The 20,757-nt window shown below is 35.0% G+C and overlaps 1 non-coding gene across 1 annotated transcript; it reads left to right on the top strand.

The window, feature by feature from the left end:
• The first annotated feature begins 16,058 nt into the window (after positions 1-16,058).
• On the top strand, positions 16,059-16,131 carry Trnav-cac. Its single transcript has one exon. It is a non-coding gene; the product is annotated as a tRNA-Val (tRNA).
• Positions 16,132-20,757: the final 4,626 nt, after the last annotated feature.

The following is a 20,757-nucleotide window of genomic DNA, read 5'->3' as shown; positions in this document are numbered from 1 at the left end:
GATTGAATATATTGATTTATATTCTGTATTGTCGATGGAATATTACAAACTCGATGTACTTGTTAATGGGACTCAATATCCACTCTCATTCAGGTATCACTTCCATTTTCAAAAGCAATCAAATCAATTTGTTTTTGTGTAGTCCTAAGCACAATAGACTTTTAATTTGTTCTCATTGTATCTTGACTCACTACACAAAGACTCAATATACAAAAAAATACAAATTCGAATTAATTATAAGAAATACATAAAATGTATCCACGGAGATGTTGACATAGCATCTGCAAGTAATTGATACAAACATAAAATAAATTAAAAATAAACATCAGCCTAAAATTTTATACGTTGTAAGTTGAAAGAGTATAAAATGTTATACAATTCAGGTTGGTTGATATAACATTAGTTAAATACAAGAGTTCAAATCAATATAACATTGATTAATGATATATATCGGTTTGATAAAAGTTCTTGGAGAATTAAAATTGATCAACGTAAGCACTTTGTGATGGAATCATTATATATCTAATATATATTGTGACAAACCATTATCACCTGCACTTCAACAGAGTTCAAATCAGACTTATTCTTGGAATGAACACAGTCGATTTCCAACAGTTTCTAACTCACATCACACTTGATTTTCAATTAATTTACATAATTTTGTTTGACTTGCATAAGTACACATTCAATGACACCCAAAAACTATTTGACAGATCGCAGAGAGCCACAGTAATGAGTGCATAATAATTGCAGTGGAGCGTTGAGGCTGTTGAAGGGTGTCAGGCAAGTAATAAATCAAGAACGTGGGTCATCCCAGAACGGGAACGGCAACAACCCTTTGCTCTGCTCTGCTCAACCCTTTCGGCGGCGCAACCCTTTACTAGTACTAAATCAACTGATCCGTTTCATCACCCGGCCAGATTCGGAAATATTCGACATAAAAACTAATTACTCAACTGCAGGCAGCCGATGTTTGGCTGTTGTTGTGAGTGGAGATGATCATTACTGAGATAGCTGCACTGTTCACTGTGCACGAGTCAATCCCGATAATTCCATGCACCGCTGATGATGGCGAAACCCGAGACTCCTCCGGAGGGATGCCGACCAGATTAATTGCTGTCTTGCACGGCGTCGACATGCCGCTGCACCGCCCTCACCAAAAGGGTTATAAGTCCTGGATCGGGGCAGAGAGTCGTAGGGGGAAAAGGGGAGCAAGGGGAAGAGGCATGACTAGATGAGCAGCAGCGACTTGAAATGTCAAGGCACTGTTATCGTTGCGTCTGTGTGGGTGGGTTGATGGTGGTTGCTGGTCAATAGTGTCATCAATGTTAGGAATTAAATGAGATTTCACTGAATTGCATCTTCATTGAGCAATGATTTGCTGTTTTTAGAGCTACGTTGAAAGCAACATTTATTCCAGTTTTATTTGGTAAAACCAGAGTAGTATTAACACATTATAATATATTTGACACTTGAATCACAAATAAAAATGTTTGTATTGTTGGTCTACAATAAATTGAAATAAAGTATTGGATGGATATAATCTTCCATTGGAGTTGGCTACGAATCCATTGGATTCTCCTATTAACCAAAATTCACGACTCTATTTATTTTGGATTGACCTATCTAATTTCCAGATAAAAGGTGAGATCGTGTTGACAACGCTATTCCCACATCCAACAGATTCCAGTGTCGGATTCAGTGTGTCACATTTGAAAGATCACGTGTTGTCGTCGGTTGTGAAAAACGAATTAGCGGCTGAAAAGTGAATGACAGCGCGGATGATGGATCTTGCGGCCTGGATATCAGTGTGCGGCGCCTGCAGTTATCTCCAATCTACATTTTCAATACAGAAAACAGTTTCGAAAAAAGAAGTCGCTCTCCCGCCCCCACAGTTACAACCCCTGATGTCATTTATCCGAGTTAGTTGGCGGGGGTTGGTCCTCTGCGCTGGTTGCAGGCTTCTGTTGAATGAATAAAAAACATCCCTTACATTTTTCAACTCTGCATCTTCCAACCAATCATCACTACCCTTTCTTGGGTGGCAAGGATATCATCATGGTGTTGGAAAGGGTACCACCACACCAGACACCTAATCCGAGACGATGATTGATTAACTGCCGCCCAGAAAACGGTCTCACCACCCTTATCAAAACCCTAAATAATACTCGGGATTAAGTTCGCATATTTAATTTTTCGCGAGACACCATTCGCAAACAAATCTTCGCCTTGAAAAAGTCATACCTTATTCACTCACTTCCTGGTGAGGGTTGGTGGTTGGTTTCTACCCTAAACAATCGCAATCCCAACCCCGTTACACCAATCCTTTTTCCTTACCACATTTCCTAAAACCCCACGACCAGTTGGTGATATTTGTTCAAGGATTGACAAACAAAATTTAATTTCAACAACGCAGAGTGCAGCTTTAACCGACAATATTTTTCGAATAATTCACTTCACTAACTACCTACATAGCAGGACAACAGTTGGTGGAGTGATAAATCATGCTCGAAGCACCCGACAACAATTGGCTTCCTTCCTGATGTATTTACAGCCGAACAAGTGTGTGTGAAGCTTTTTAATTCGTCTTTAATTTCATAAATCTCGGACGCCCGAAGTGTTTAACAGATTTATTAACCGCGTATGAGTTATTGTTACACTATACAGAGAGTGATGTACACACAGGTCACTGTTCACTTTGTTTGCAACAATTATTATAAAGTTGTAGATCACGTTCCGCATTTTAAATAATAGGACTTCCACAACGTTCTGATGAGAGAAGCCTCATGTGTTATGAGTGATAAATTTCACTTGAATTTGTTTGCTTGAAATATGATCTTCTAACTCGTTAGAAAATAAAATTGATAAAATTGGAGATATTGGATTTATTTGAAGAGTATCCCCTTGTGATAAACTATGTTACTTATTAATGCTGCAGAAAAATATATCAACGCACCAAATAACTTCTTAATAATATCAACTTCTAAAATAAACAACGTAACATAGACAAATAACATAGTATTAGGTTCTTCTAAAATAATATCATCAGTATTACTCTATTAAAATCAGAAGGAAATCGCCTTGGTACTCCATTATCAAAGAGCCCGAAAATCTTGACCATAGGTAGTCGTAATCAACTTGAATTTGAGAACAGAACACAACAGTGGTTCACATCTTTCCAGGCGTATAACAAATTCTACAGCAAACACTGACGGAGGCACGCTAGGTAGGCCTACAAATGAATTACAAGCGATTTGATTGGCTTACATAAGCTATCCAGTCGATTAAATAGACATGAAAACATTATGAAGGGTGATTCTGTTTCTGTCCTTAGCCCGAGGGAATGCTGGGAATGACAGAGCCGCCTATAGCAGCATCCTCGCGCTCTGCAAACAGACCGACAAATAGGTAGAAGGCCTGCCGAGTATCATCTGCCTCCAGGTATTTACAGAATGTCGCTTTACGCATAAATAAACGCGGCGCTCCTTCTTGAGCGATCCGTGCCTGTTTCTGAATAATTAAGGAGGCATCATCTCGATTCACTTAGCTAAGTAAACGCTGCGGGACTCGATGCATTTTTCAGCCACTCCAACAACGTATGTGAACTTCCGGCATGCATCATTAGATCTAAAGCAGCATTTGATGAATTCACAACATACGTTGCATTCCTTGGTAGGTCTCTGGTAGGTCTCTGGTAGGTCTCTGGTGCCATGTTTTAATTCCTTCAAAGACGTATTGAACTGGTGAATTATTCATTCGATCCCATTAAAGGAAAACTCCTGAGAGTGTTGACTTTTTTCAGAAGATTAGGAAGATATGGAATGAACTCAATTCACATTAATTTATTATTCTTGGTGGTGCAGGGAAAAGATCATGTGTTTTATACCTATTTCACGACCTATTTCATACCTGTTTACTTTGATAAAATCTCTAATAGCGTGCAGATCTTCTAACTTACTAAATTATAAAAAATAGAAGAAACTGGTTCAGTCAATTGAATAGGATGCCTTCAGGAAGAATTCCTTTTGAAGCCAAATATTATGCACTAACTGGAAAAAGAGATGTAGGAAGGTCGAGGAAAAGATGGGTACCGGAACAGGGCTAATCCTTGAAGTGAGGATGAAGATCTTTTAAATTTAATAAAGAACCTTTAAAGACCTTAAATAAAGTCCTTTAAGAAGAAACTTCTCTAGCATACTACTCAAATCAAACCTACATTTCAATTTGAACAAACGAGTCAAATTCTTAATTTTTTTCATTTATTTTCAATATGTTTGGCAAATCAGATAACGTGAAATAACAGAAGATAGTCATCATTTTGGACTCTTGTATTGTAAATGCAAAGAATGGCAGATTTGGGCGGAAGCCTATTGTGCTCTTTATTCAGTAGTATTGTACAAATTCAAATACTGTAAATTAATTTTTAACTACGAATATTACAGAACTTCTACTAAACCTGTTGGTGAAAGTCATGACTGTAATGTTTTGAGCAAAGATCAATGCCAATATCTGATATTTTGAGTCATTCGCAAATCTTCATTATAATTATAAAGCTTTATCATTATAATTCCAGCCCTTAAGATCTACAACATAGAGGTCTACAATTTTTGAATCGGGAATAGAACCGATGAACCGCTAGCTTTGGATGACTGACAGTACATGCTCCGAGAATTGTATATATTGATATATATAATTATATTGATAATATATAAGCTAAGCTATACTCCAACTTTATATACCGTATGTACGGATTGATCATGGACATGGCATGAGTGAAGTGCAGCTGGCTCACACTCCTCCCCCAACCAACTACCAAAAACACTCTAACAATACTGTACTATGACCTACACTGAACAATGCACGTTTACAATCAAGCAATGGTCCCTTTTAGTTCTGTTCACCTGAACTTGAAAGGGAAAGGGTGAACTCCGAACTGGCTGCCAGAGTGTCGGCGACTGTGACTCACGTTTGTATCATGGAGTGAGAATTGGGAGGGTTAAGCCCGACGAGTCAAGTAGCGTGTTTGTGAATGACAACAAAATACAGAAGTCAATGCATACAGTATTGTATACGATGCATACACTTTTGGCAACAAAACACACCATGAAGCAAGTAAATACAATGTTAGTAGTTCTGTGAACAGTAGACCTCACGCAGTTTTCTCATCCACAAGTATCTGATGTCACCTGTTTAAAATGTTGAGAAACTCAGTTCAGCTCACGTTTAAATTTGTATTCCATATGATATAATCCAGTTCCGTGATAATCTTTCCATCTGATGAGAATTAATTTTTTACATTCAAAAAAATATTTTAATTTCTTCAGCATTATTTAGTTCATCTGATTATTTCAAATCTCATATACCTTCATGTATAACACCTCAAAAAAGTTACATGGATATAACAGTGGGGTCCAGTGGACCCCATTCTTTAAATTGACTAGTTTTTGGTTATTTCTGATTTTTTGAAAATTATACTCATTAGGATCGATATATATGTTCTGTTTGAGCTATTTTACCAGATTTAAACCACAGAAACTTTTATTTCAATTAGTTTGAAAAATTGTTATTTAATCTTCTGTCATTTTCAAAATTCAAAATGTATTCAATTACTAATTACCACATTTCCAACATAAAATACTGAATAATCAATCAAACCATACATTTTCTTGAAGGAGAATAGTCATACTTTTAAATTCTAGGAAAAAAAGTCACATAACTTTATTGGTTTTCCTTACACTACCTCTTGATTATTGTCAATTTCATGATATGAAAACACGCAAAAAACAAAAAGAGATTGCATAAAACATATACTATTCAATTTTGTCCTGGATTATCTTCAACACACTCCTTGCAAATCATTGCTCTATCTTCCTCACACAATGGCTTTCCACAGTTTGAGCACCTATTTTTTGTTTTTCTGTCCTTTGCACGCTGGAAAAAGACTAACGTAGATATAACACTGAGGTCTGATGAACCACAAACACAATTGAATTGTTTACTGCTTTACTATATGGAGTCGATTGGTCATTTTTGACGTTGCAACGTATTGACAGGACTGCCAGCTGAATTTACATGAAGCTAAAATATCCCCTCTATACTTGTTACTGAGATATCACAAGAAGAAATATCAGTGGGGTACGCTGGACCCCAGTGTTATATTTGAAGGTTGAATTAATTTTTTCAAATGTGAGAATATTGATACTGATGGGCACGCATAACAATACCATGACTGCAAAACTAAATTAATATTGAAACCAAAGACCTTGAAGACCTTTTTAAGGTCATTGATTGAAACTATAGACCCTATAGAAATAGACACGGCTTCTCCAGACATCTGTGTAATCCACTTGTCAGCTGATTGATCATGAATAATTCAATAGTCTGATTAATCCTATCTTCAGAGTAGATGAGTGATATCGGAGTATGAAGGAATCCCTTTTCTTTTCATAGGTATTATCCTTTAAATGCAAAGTTTCAAAAAACCTTGTGTATACATCGACGCGCAATTGAAAAAGGAATATTCCTGCCAAATCTCATCGAATTCTGTCAACACGTTTGGCCGTAATTGCGTTACATACATACATTCATACAGACAAAAGAAAATCAGAGTTGAAATGTAGACCGAACGTAGTGATTTTATGATAACTTAAAATAAATCTTAAGATAGAATATGACATTTGATACCATTTATTCACGAAATACAATTTCGTAAAATTTTCATTTATTTATCCATGAGTTACAGGATCACAATATTAAAAGCCAAAAATTCATATTTGAATCAATCACGCAAACGACGTTGACATGCTTGCATGTTTTCTATCCAGTCACTCTTGCCACCCTCCTCACTGACTGGGAAATCTTCAGCTCCTCTTTCCGTCGCTGCATGAAAGATTGACCGGAATGTAGCAAGCGACAGCAGCATACCAGAACCCACAAGAAGGAGCGTCGATGATCTGCCGATGCGAAAGTGTGAAACGGAAATCAGACATCTTTCAGAGTTAGTGGCGACCGGAAGTGCTGACTCATCATCATGTGGTGGTCACGTGATTGAGGCGTCCATGATGGATCAGCTATCATTTCTTGTGAGCCTTTCGAGTTGTCACGGCCAATTCTGCACAGTCACTAGATAATGTTCAATGTGTGTGGTTGTACGCTTTTTGCAGCAAAAAAGTAAACACATCATTACATCGTCCACAAAAAAGGGGACCTCCAAATAGTATCACACAAATCGTTTAGCAGAAGTGATCTCGATAGCTCTCCCCTTTTTGTGTGGTGAAACACATGCTGGGAGTGATCTATGAGTCTGTTCTATGTTCTGGGGTTAATGATTACTCTCGAAAGTTCACTTCCCTCTCAATCAGATCTAAGTGAATTAGTCATAGTAATTATTATGATATTGAAAATTGATAATAGATAGATATAAAAAATGTTGGATATGAGAAAAAATTAATTTTGCGAAATCGGTGGGAAAAACTTGTGTTCACTTTGGACTTCCCAATTTTCTTTTGAAATTACATAATCGAACGAAACATTATAATCATCCTTCTTCTCAATGTAGTTTTGTGTCCGTATTCAATCAAGTAAATCACATTAATATTCTGACCTCTTCTACTAACAAGATTCTCTTGTATACAACTCAACTAGGTACTCTTCAAGATAAAATACTGAATTTTATTGTGAAATTACACCGTAAAGTTATCCATATATTTTTGTATTCGGCTCACATAATCAGAGAGCACAATTATTGCTTAGTAACTTTAGGTCTTCATTTGGCTTTTTCCAACTCAACTTTATTGTTTTTATGAACACGAGGTGTTGAGCAATATTCAACACTTAGATGAGGAATACGGGTATGCTTATAGTGAAGGTAAACGTAAAAGAAACCAGGAAAAGAGCACATTCTCTCATCCTGTGATTCCTTGAGGGAATAATATAATATTCAAAGACAGAATAGAATGATTTCTCTGGGAAAATAGAAAGCTTTGCATTTACGTCATACACACGAACATGCACGTGTTCCTGCTTCTATGAAGATTATTACAAAAGCGAGTGGGGGGGATCTCTTGCGTTTTTGCACTTCACAGATCCCTCCTGGACCTAGGACAATAGTTGACCCAGTTAGAATGTTGTGCAGAAAGGGGTCTGACTGCTGTGGATGAATGGTCGTTGCTTTACTGGGACCAGATGCACAACTCACGTCAGGAAGTGCAAGGGGAAAGACATTCCCCCTGTTTACCATCATCACAGCTCAGAATGAAGAAAACACTATGAGCCACCAGGTGCTGTACGGGGTCACTGACCTTCTCATAATACTATCCCATCGAACTACATACATGTATGAAGTTGAATGTACATATATTTTATGATCACTATTCCAGTATTATTTAACAGCAAAATCCTTCGGTTCATGACGATGGGGTGATTTCATAATAATTTCTAGCCACCCTCATGATAGCAGAAGTGTCGGGACGTGAGCAGTGAGCACAATACCACCACTTTTTAATTGTTGACCAACGAGCTGTTATCAAGTCCTTCGGGGATTTATGAACCCCTCTAATGGCGCTGAAACTTGGAGAAAGAGGTGGTAATGCATAATGATGCAGAGCAATCCCCTCAGCATGAATTCCATAAGTTTCCTTATAACAGATCAATGATTTCTAGTTATTTGTTTGGTTTTATGTGTTTTTTAAATTAATTTCTTTCTCGTCCGTTATTGACCTACCATTCTTATTCTTAGATTCATCCATCTGTTCTTTGATGAGTTATACTACATACCTTAGATGATTCATGTAAAAAGATTCAAATTCATGACATATCCAGAAAACTCTAAAATCTTTTTCATTAGTTTCTACTATCGGTTTCCATGCATGCAATAGTACTTGAATCAAATTCGTTCTTGTGATCGTTTATGAATACGGCCATATGGTATTCTCTAAATAGAAAAAGAGAAAATTTATTGCGAAAAAGTTTCTCACACTTGGGAATAATTTGATGCGATTTCAAGTCCTGTGAGAATTAAAATAATTCGAGTCAATACATCTTACTGTGAAATAGTTGGAATAGTAAATTGTTAATTTTACCACAAGATGCAACACACTTCTGCAACACAATGATTGTACATTCATGAGCATTGAGCAACTCTCTTAATACAGCTTAATGATTCTTTACGAATTTAAAAATACAACACACTAACCCTCTTTATACCAGCAAATTAAATCAATAAAAGATAATAATCTAAAATCAATTCAAGATTCATTAGACAAAATAGACCTTATGTAAAATATTTCTTGAATGGTTGGGGAAATGTAAAGTTTAACTTCTTATATCTCTATACATTCCAGGTTTTTTCAAAATGTTAATAAATTCTACGATTTCGGTCTGGAAAAATGAATGAATATTCCATAATTTCTCTGAAGTCCTTCACTATAAAAAGTAACAATATATTTTTGGACTTGAAATGGAAACTTTCCCGAGTAACAATTCAATAAATCATTAATTTGAGAATCATTGACAAATATGTGTGGACTTTGATATCTGATCACATTTACGAGAGTAGGCCTAAATAGGTTCAATTCGCTCACCATGTAAAAGATGCCATAAAAATTTCCATGCGTAGCAGATGGCCTAGAGCACAAAGATGAATTCAAATTAAGCAACTCAAACCCCTTTATTTAATTTAGCAGAATATCCCCGATATCAATGAGAATAGCTGATCAAGTGTAATGGGTTAGTCGAAGGCGATCGTCCATTAAATGACCATAATTAAATGGGTGCTCATAGATTGATGATGTTTAAGCTGACCAATGTCCGCACCCTTCATAGTCAACAGTGTTTCAAGGCGCGGCATATAAATAAGTGAACAGTTTAATCAGAGAATGTTAATAATAAATGGACGAATCTGTAGGTGCCTTTGTACTACGGTGGCAGTTGTGTAATCCGGTGAATACAATGCGATAGTGACAACCACGATGAGGAAAGGAGGGCTACGCCCTGAGGGACATTTCGAAAAGGGTGGACAGGAGGACATTCAATTTGACAAAGTCCCAGAAGGGTTTAGTTAGCGACAGCAAATGTTGGAATGGTTGAATGGAGATAGCAGAAGACATTGCAAGTCGAATCCTCTATTAACTTTTCCTCCGTAGGTCTTCCCTCAAATCAGATAAAGGTTCCGATTTTCTCGCGATCTTCAAATGACCGGAACACAACCTGATTTCAAATAAACAGCTAGCAGATTCCACACTGTCACCCCAGCCGATTGGATTTCTCGCCCGGACCCTTAAAGATGCAAATGAACCGTGATCTTATCTTGGACGATGGATGCTTGCCCTTTGGGTTTCGTGTTGCCTTCCTCCCTCGCCTCCATTACATCTGGAACCGCCGCAGCTCCCCAGTGTGAAGGAACGGGTTCTCCACAGCAGAAGGGTCATCAGAAATCTCTGAGCCGGACAAAAGGGATGTGGTATTGGTCTTCGCTCAATTCCCTATCATTCAGTCCCTTCCACTTACTTTTTACGCCATCAATCAGCTTCCCACATGCAAATAGCTTGCTCTCACTATTTGGGTGAGACTGGTCAAGTGTCAACAAATCCATACTGCTGAATGTCTACATTGGAAAAGATGTTTGCGAATAATTTTGAAAACATTTCTGAACTACCTATTTATTGTAATATTCACTTTTTTTATTTGAGCATAACTAATTTGATCCATCAGGCTAATTGAAATTTTAATTTCTCTTTGGTTTTTCTCTAAGCTTTGTATTGCATTGAGGTGAGATAAACTTGAAACTCAACAATCGGATAGAGAAGGCAGAGTAAAATTGAAGCGGAAATAATACATAGAATTAAAATATTTTGGGTGCTGAATTTTCGGTTTTGATCAAGTTCTAAATCTTTATTTTGATTGTTCCAAGTGTTAAGTGTAACACTTAAACAAAGTTCTTCAATATACAAGAGTATTTGGCAATTTAGTTATTTAAATTAAAGTTGAGAAATTTGAAATTAGCCTATATATTACAATAATATAACAACTCATATCACTCATTCTTGTGACAGTGAACCATGCATAAACATCTCATACTGAAGTTGAACTCTAGCTGTCGCAGCCAGATTCAGGGTAATTTATCAGAGACGCAACTTCTTTCCAGGGATGAGAGCTTTGTCAGAAGGTATTAAAATTCAGTTTCCTCATTAACACCGTGTGAGAGTGATTAATCAAATGGACACGTGTTGGTCGAGGGGTGAGGAGGAAGGAGGAGGCAAGGAAAGGTTGAATTTCGAAAAAACTAGACGGAAGCGTGGACAAGGTCCATGAGTGTCTCGCGCCTATGCTAATGTATGCAGATTAGAGGAGCCGATCTGGCATTGACTAATGTTTACACGGTCAAACCTCTTACCCTGATTGCGATCGGATTAGACAAGACTGGTTGGTGGTGTTGGGGGGGGGGGGAGGATACCCCGACTTAAGACCCCCTCAACCCGGGTCCGGTGTCCAGTTACACATGCCTTTTGTTCGCCGGTTTAATCCCGATTTTATTAATGACCCTTCTTCACTCACGAATCATAAACCCACATATAACCCTTTCCAACAATGGACACTAGCATTCCCTTCACAGTTTCTTCTCAATCTCTGATTAAAATCGGAAGCTGGCTAAGGGTCAGTAGAATGGTCAGCTTGATTAAATTGATTAAAAATGCACGGCAGAGTGTAGAAAGCGGGTGATAAGAGAGACGCGATGATTTTATATGATTGAATTTGATCTGACTTTAATTAATGGTGCTATCTTTTGATGAATGGGGTGTAATTTTTATCTACAGTTTGTTAAGAAGATTTCTCTGTGTTTCGGAGTAGATTACATTATATAATCAACTTTTCCTCTTCTGAATATTTTTTCTTATTATAGTTAATCACATTTTCTCTCTTCAATTGATTTTCCAATTTTCTATAGAGTGCATTTCAATCAATAAAGAAGAAAAACTCATGCATGAGATGCAAATCATTTATCTTATAAGTATTAATTTATATTATGTACAAGATTTATTTAGATAGAACAGTAGGCATCCTTAGCATCTTTGATGATACTAATCTTTTTACTTTTGTTGCCATAAGTTGTAGAATACGAACTACTAACGTTCATTCTTAGCTATTATGCTCAAATATTTATTTGTGATACAGGTATACCAGTTAAATTTTCAAGATGTTTAAAGATTACTTTGTAAACGAGCTAACTTTTCAAACTATTCCAACAACAAAGTTGAAACTGACTGCCTATTGAGTTTCAAGTTTTTGTGTCAAATACTGCACTGGTATACCATAATTTCTCATGTAGTTCCTTTTTCAACTTTGGGGAGAATATTTAGCGAATTGTATTATGTTTAGCTGATCACGTTTTCTTTACACATCATGCTAACAAAATTTCATTCTGTACTAACATTTCTATATGATACATACCGGTATACTTTTTTACTTTCTCTAAAGCGTACAAACGTAAGATTTGTTTGCACCAAGGTTGTCAACAAAATGTCTAAAAATAGTATTTTGGTTGTCATGGAAAAAATTGTATTGTGAAATTTTCATCTTTCAATATTATCATCAAAATTTTATTTTTGTTTGCTTTTCAAATATGAAATTGTGTTTAGAAATAAGTTTTTTCAATTTTAAACTTTATAAATAGAAACTCAGTTGGTGAAAGTGCAAATTTTTAGTGACAAAACATTAAGAACCCAATATAATATAACCTATAAACTTGAGTGTTAATAATAGGAAATGACATTGGGTAATACGGCAAGGCAGAACATGCAAAAGGATCTCTCTGCCGATAAAATCCATATGAATAAATGAATAAATAAATAGTTTTCTACAAAAAAGTTGCAATTCTTTTTAGAAATCAAGTTACTGTTCTCAAAATAATGTAGGTACAGCAACAAAAGTTGTCAAATCTTTGCACATGGAGCGTTGTCGGCGTGGATCTGCCACACTTGTTTTCCACACTGAGAGGGAAACAAAACTTTTGTTGAAAACAAGGATTTCCACAAGTTGACGACATGTTGTGATTTTTAAGAAATTGGCAACAGATTGCCGCAATTTATTGAAATCTCAGTTGATAACTCTGGTGTAAACGCAGCTTGAGTGTTTTTATTAATTTCTAGGACCTGTCATTAATGGTTGATTGATAATTGAGTCCTAAGACTTCATGTATGCTGCTGTATGCTGCTAAATATCAGTGTTAATATTGTTTTGCCACTTACTTTCTGATGCTATCATGCGCTTTATCATCGAAATTGAAACTTTTAATTTTTCGTAACATTTTTTCATTATCTTAGTTGATCCTGATCAATTGAAACTATATAGATTGTGATTTGCTCAATAACTGACTATACTTCAATTCTTTTACAGGTAAATTCATCCAAGACACCCTCCTCCTAAATTTCTAAACAAAATATCAATACTCTATCTTCTCCCATCTTATTAAGGACGATTGACAACACCAATGAATAAAATAAGCCACAAAACTGTAAATGGATTTATTCTAGCTATTAAAGTCAAACATTCTAATCAGGACATAACAAATGTATACTAGGACAAATCTATAGTAATTTTTGTAGTATTATAAATTTCTGCTGTACAGAAAACTTCTCTACACTGCTCAGTATCACAAGTCTGGTAAGCTGAAAAAATAAATAGACATCGAATCTCTTTTATATTTCCATAGGCGAGAAGACAGAATATCGAACCTTGAGGTCATAAATCTTGACCATTTAAGATTTTTACTAGAGGATGTGAGCGTTAGTTATGGTTGACTGGAATGCAGTACCAGTAATGTGCAGACTACGTAGATAACAATGGTGTGGTAATTGGTGAGGAATCACTTTTTGAGCCACATATTATATGAGTCGGGAAGGTAACGTATGAGGCGAGACCAAATTCAATGCAACGAATCAATTACTAATTGGGTATGAATCACACACTGTGAAATTGCCCCAAGTTATTGGCTTTTGGGTGTAACAGCTTTTACTGTAGAAGTTGAAGGCTGTCAAATCTCATACATCTTCTTGCCTTAAGTTATTTCCATTATGAATGATAGTGATTTTCATTGATTGTTGAATGATGAAACTGTCTAGTTAACAACAGTTGGGAGTATTTTTTATAAAATTATTCACTATTTTAACAGTTATTGTTGGAACCTCTAAGTATTTTCAATTATTATATTATTTACTGTTTTGACAATAAATTATAGTTAGAACCTGGAAGTTTGACTTTAGAGCCAGGAAGACTTTCAATAACTCCATAGTTTGTTTATTGAATATTTTTGTTTGCATTTTATTAAAATAGGTATTTCTGTTCTAATAAAATTAGGCTAGGTAGTACTTTCAATTTAAACTCAAAATTCTGAGTTTGCATTTCATTGATAATGTTGTCATTTTTATTTCAATTATGATACTTCAAGCAATAATTTTTAGAAGTATGTCTAGAAAATTATTCTACATTAATGGTATAAAAGCAATCTATTTTTATAAACAATCAAAAATTAATTTATGGGGATGCTGACGCGGAGCAAGAGAAAGGATAGACGAGAGAGCTATCTGCTTTGTCAAATGAGACAAGGATAGCAAACCAATGTTAATCAGGTGACAGGTGCTGACTTTTCAACGTAAATCTCACTTTCGATTTTTACTTTCCTTGCCCTATTACCATAGGTAAGGAAAGTTTTGCTTTCCGAAAAAATTAAGGTACCCCAATTTCTAAATTTCTATACGTTTCAAGGTCCCCTGAGTCCAAAAAAATGGTTTTTGGGTATTGGTCTGTATGTGTGTGTGTGTGTGTGTGTGTGTGTGTGTGTGTGTGTGTATGTGCGTCTGTCTGTGTACACGATATCTCATCTCCCAATTAACGGAATGACTTGAAATTTGGAACGTAAGGTCCTTACAATATAAGGATTTGAAACGAACAATTCGATCAAATGCGATTCAAGATGGCGGCTAAAATGGCGAAAATGGTGTCAAAAACAGGGTTTTTCGCGATTTTCCCGAAAACGGCTCCAACGATTTTGATTAAAGTTATACCTGAAATAGTCATCAATAATCAACTGCCACGAGTCCCATATCTGTAAAAATTTCAGGAGCTCCGCCCCATCTAAGCAAAGTTTGATTTTAGATTCTCAATTATCATGCTTCAAATACAATTTAAACAAATATTTCGAGTGGAAAAAATTGAGCATGAGAATCTCTACAATTAATGTTGACTAACATTTTCACCTAAAATTGAAAATAAGCTCGAAATTCGAGAAAATGTGATTATCCAATAATTGCAAACTGTTGGCAACTTTTGATTCTATTTTAATGATTCACTATGGAAAGATAGCAGACCTCGTGTGTCTCCCGCGTTATTGCCCTGTCACCAGCTGGCTCAAATCTTTGAATAGTAGACTTGAGATGCGCGGGAACACTATATCGTCAGGTGATCAATTTTCATAACGGCAAGGAAAGTAGTGTGAGTGTGCCACACCAGATTTTTATTGCTTTTACTCCTGTTCATAACAACAATTCAACAACAACAATTCAATTCAATTTATTTGCCATATATACAAGATTTATACAATTACAAATTCACATAATATTGGGTACATCATATAGGAATTCAGAATATACTCTATTCTAGAAATAATAAAAATAAATTAGATATAACATAACTGAAATCCCAGTTGTACTCATTTTACCGGCAATAATTGCTTGCAGAGACACGTGTCTGATCGCTAGCAATGAGTTCAGTTCAAATCATTGAAAGAGTTTTTTTTTTGACTGAAACACAAAAAAAGAAAATTGATGAAATTCACAAAATCACAATTTTATTTTAGGTATTCACCAAATCAATCTATTGTGTGTAATTTTATGATTAAAAGTCTATTTTGAAAAGTATTCTAGTTTTTACCCATTCATTAATATCTTTTGTAAGTTTTTTGTTTATTTTATGGGTGAATAAGTAAACCATTACTGGTAATAACGAAACCAAAGTTCTTATCGTTTAATTGAAAAGGTGGAAATTTTGGGGCGGGTACATCGTACGTTTCCGTAGTGTAGTGGTTATCACGTGCGCCTCACACGCGCAAGGTCCCCGGTTCGATCCCGGGCGGAAACAAATATTTTTGCAAGGGGTTGGAGGCAATGCCCACATAGAGGCTTATTATAAAAATACTCTGATATGGAAAATTGAACATTTTTCATATCAATAACCATAAGATAATAAATTTTAATATATATATACTTGTTCTATATTACTAGTAGTTCTGTGAACCGTAGACCTCGCGCAGTTATAACGACGTCCTAAACCATAAGCACATCCACACTGATACACTATTTATTTGATCAGATCATGCTTACACAAAATTTAATTATCATATAACGCTTTCCGGAATTTAGCGCGAGAAAACCAGAAGATATCTAGGCGCCCAGCTGTTATAAGTTCTTTGCATCCTATTTAATAGTGCATAAAAATTGCATTCAATGAGGCATGCAATTTATAGTCTACGCAGCTGCTAATTTTCTACCAAGTTACATTGAGATATTGAATTGCATGCGTCATGGCATGCAATTTATAGTCACCTCGTCAGCTGATTTATAATGAATAATTCTATAGTCTGATTTTCACTCTAATATAGACGTATGATGGAGGCTCCTTTTTCCTTTTATATTATCCTTGAAATGCAAAATTTCCAAAAACCTTGTATATACGTCGACGCGCTGTTCAAAAAGGAACATAACTGTCAAATTTCATGAGAATCTATTACCGCGTTCCGTTATATAAACATATAAACTATAAACATATAAACTATAAACATATAAACATATAAACATATAAACATATAAACATATAAACATATAAACATAAACATATAAACATATAAACATATAAACTATAAACATATAAACATATAACATATAAACATATAAACATATAAACAATAAACATATAAACATATAAACATATTGTAAAGCTGTATTTTACTCGCCTCACATATGTAGAGAGATTTGCCAAATCATGTAGTGCTGAATCTAAATGCCTCACGTTGGGCCGGCAAATCATGTGGAGCGTTTTTTAACGGCTTCACACATGTAGAGTGAATCTTGTACTGAGTCAATGGTGTAGCGGCTATAAATTTTGTAATTGCGTGCGTGGACGCTGAATGTACACCAGACTGATTGATTCACTACAAGATTCAATACAATTGTCGGAATCGCGGGAGGCCTAAACGCTCGCTCACCCTTGATTCTTCTAATGACAGATTGTATAATGATGAAACTTTTATAAGTAGTGTAGCGGACGCTAAACACTGAATACGGATACCTTAAAATTATTACCTGTGAAGAATGAGCATACAAAATCATACAGGTCGAGCAAAAATCCCGATGTAGATAATTTACGGGACTGCGTCTCTAATAAGTTCTGAAGGATTAAAATACGGTATTTGAACCAAATATCGTTCAGAATATATTTCGAGAACAGAGTCTTGTCGGGTTTTAAGCTCTATTGTAGGAATTTATATGATCTATGGCTGCCTCTGCTGTACAATTGATGCATTCGTTCCTAAGTCGAGGTAGGTAACAGATAAAAGCTGATGTATGAGCAGGTAAGGACAAAGAATAAATATCTCGATCTGACCCCACTCGCTACATCCACTTAGACCTGTTCCAATATCCAGCTTGATTCAATTATTCCAATGATCGTATTCGATCGGTTCTTGATGATATAGAACGTATCAGACACAATAATTGACAGGCTTAAGAAATAATCGAACTCAGAAAGCGAATTAACAAAACTGAAATATATTATAATAAAATATGTAATCATACAGTGCAGATTCAGAATTTGATTTACAGGTTGATAATAATTTAGCATTAATAGAATAGTTAAAAATTTTCTTGTGCTTGCATGATACCATGCGTGATTCAACAGAATTTCACAATTGATAAAATTGAACAGTTTTGAAAAAATAGTGAAAAAAAAAATGAATTACAAAATATATTTTAAAGTTGCTCGGGGTCGTGGTTCAGGCAGCGGAGGATAGTTAATCAACTACAAATTCTTAGAAATTAAATATGAATAAATTTTAGGCTCTTAATAACTAAAAGCGCTTGTCGGCGTGGCCAATAATTTAACGAAGAAAAAATTTATGTTTTTCTGCACTGAAATATTTTCGAAGCATAGATTGGGGCCCCTTTTAAAACTTATAACTCACGTGAATTTCCTTGGCAGTCGTGGTTTTCTTCTTTAGATCAAAAATCGTTTGATCGGCGGCAATCCAGGCTTCGGTTTCAGCACGTGGGGAATTTTAATTTAAATATCTCCTTCACCGAATTAATTAAGGGATAATTTACTTTAAACTTTTAAATTTATCGATTGATGAAAACAGAAATTTACGAATAACAAATAAATTGGCCTAAAATATCGGCTCACAAATAGAACATTTAAAATCGAACAAGAAATTTTCACAAATAGGTCTTTGGTAACTATAAAAAGAGATCTGCACGGTGAGGATTTCAAAAGGGAAGTGCTGTCCTTTCTCCAAGCTTCTTGGCTAGACCTTGCTTCTCAGAATCTCGATGTAATAATTTGCATAAAAATTTGCCATTGGTAGAACGCTTGTGACGTAGACATGACGTCAGTGGCAAGCAGTAGAATACAATTCCTTTAATTACAATAATAATTCAATTTATGTAATTCTTAAAACTGCTTAATCTTATAGACATAGTTCTTCTCATACAATGTACATGTGCTAGCGTAACTGATAAGGCAGGGTTGGTGTCTGATAATAGATTAACATGTGTTGCTTTCAAACGATCACCTTCTTGGTGCTATTTCTATGCACTATGATTGGCTTAGGCTGGCCAAAGAGATTTAATTACCATGTGGTTCAGTTGAATTAAATCGTTAAGGAATTAATACTCTTGTACAATTTTTATTAGGTTTGAGATTATTATAATTAATTTCTGCCATTTTATCAATAATATAATTTCATGCTATGACCTATTTAGTTACAATAAGACCTGACATATAATATAATTTCTTAAATAATAAATAATTTCAATGATAACACATACATTTTATTTTTTTATTTGAAATTCTTGATCCTTTATGGATAGTTTTGATTTTTAGAGATGGTATTATATCTTACGTGAAGCCAGCGTGACATTTGACAATACTTTGAATCAGTCAGCTGCGTTCGAACTGTTTTAAAAACATCTGATCGATGGTAAACAAAGTGTAACCTCAAAATCAGTGAGCGATTCATAAACAATTTGTGTTTTATTTGCAAAATAATTATAATTTGATTGAATAATTTTCTAGAAAATATTCAGTACAGAACGGTACTCTTATCTAATACACAGTTACTGATAAGTAAGTGTTATCGCTCGGTCGCTAACTATTCCTTTAGCAAATTCTTTCATTTTAAAAGGTAATCACAATTTTTTTCTCTCTTCTCATGAGATCTATTTGAAAGATTCATCACACAAAAGCCCCCAGGATATTTTAAATAGGTAATTGGGAGACGAGTCGAAACAATGACTATTTGAAAAATCCGATATTGTGATGAATACACTATTTCATCTCCTTACTTCTACAAAAAGTCAACACTTAACACTAAAAACAATATATCGTGCACTTTTGGCTATGAGAAAATAAATAATTGATTGTTCCTTCCATTGGATACAATCGAAATACAATAATTAATGAGGTCTCTTTGGATCCTTCATTAAAACAACTCCACAACTTCCATTCACGGGTGGCTTATGAGCAGACCCATAACTATAACAAATATACAAAATTTCACATATTACTTCTTAAGATTCGAACAGTATTTGCAACAAATATAGACTTTCATCATTTTTTCATGGTTATTACAAGTTTCGACTCTTTGGTTTGGCTTTTACATAAATTGGGTGAGAGTGTGATTTTACTTCGGTGACTTGACAATCGTCTACCGTTTGACTCGAGCAATTCCTTATTTGCGCTTAGTACGTTGCGTACAAACAGGGTTACACTTGAAATGGCTTTCTTGATTTTTATCAATGTTGGTTACAAATATTAAGTCTTTAAGATTACATTTATCAATTTGAATTTCAATTCATGATCTTTTGATGCAACAGTGATAAATTTCACATTTGAAGGTAAGAATTTCATTTTCTTTGGAGTTTTTTAGAGATACATTCATATAACACAGAACATGCGCATTTCGTGCAAATTAACATAAATATATATTTTTGGTTGCGTTTTTTATATTTATAATTCCACATTTAATAATAGGTTACAATAATTAAATAACGATATTGCTTGGATTCCATTAACATTTACTCTAGGATTTCATACACATTGGTTGGGGGGACGAAGAAAATTATCGAACAGGCTTTGGTTCTGAGTAGATTTTTCTATTGATTCTGTATTTCGAGGTTAGATTTACACATTTTTTTTTTCAAATAAACTTTGTTTATTTTCTTTCCTCCTATTCACTACTAATTTCATGTTATTTCTAATTTATAATTATTTTCCGTGGATGCTATAATTCTTGTTTCTATTTTTCAGTTGTGCAGATGATACCAGGCGATTGTTCCGGTGATGACTCTGACACGAGGTGGATGGCTTGATCAGGTTGGTAAATTCTTAAAGTTGTTTTGTAGTTTTATTTTCTTCTGTTATTAAAGTTGATTTCGGTTTCTTCATTTGAAGTGAATTAATAATATTTCCTTATTGGCTGAGATGCGGCGAAGT

This window comes from Nilaparvata lugens, chromosome 7 (genome assembly GCF_014356525.2).
Source record: "Nilaparvata lugens isolate BPH chromosome 7, ASM1435652v1, whole genome shotgun sequence".
NCBI lineage: Eukaryota > Metazoa > Arthropoda > Insecta > Hemiptera > Delphacidae > Nilaparvata > Nilaparvata lugens.
This window is presented reverse-complemented; position numbering and strand designations above follow the sequence as displayed.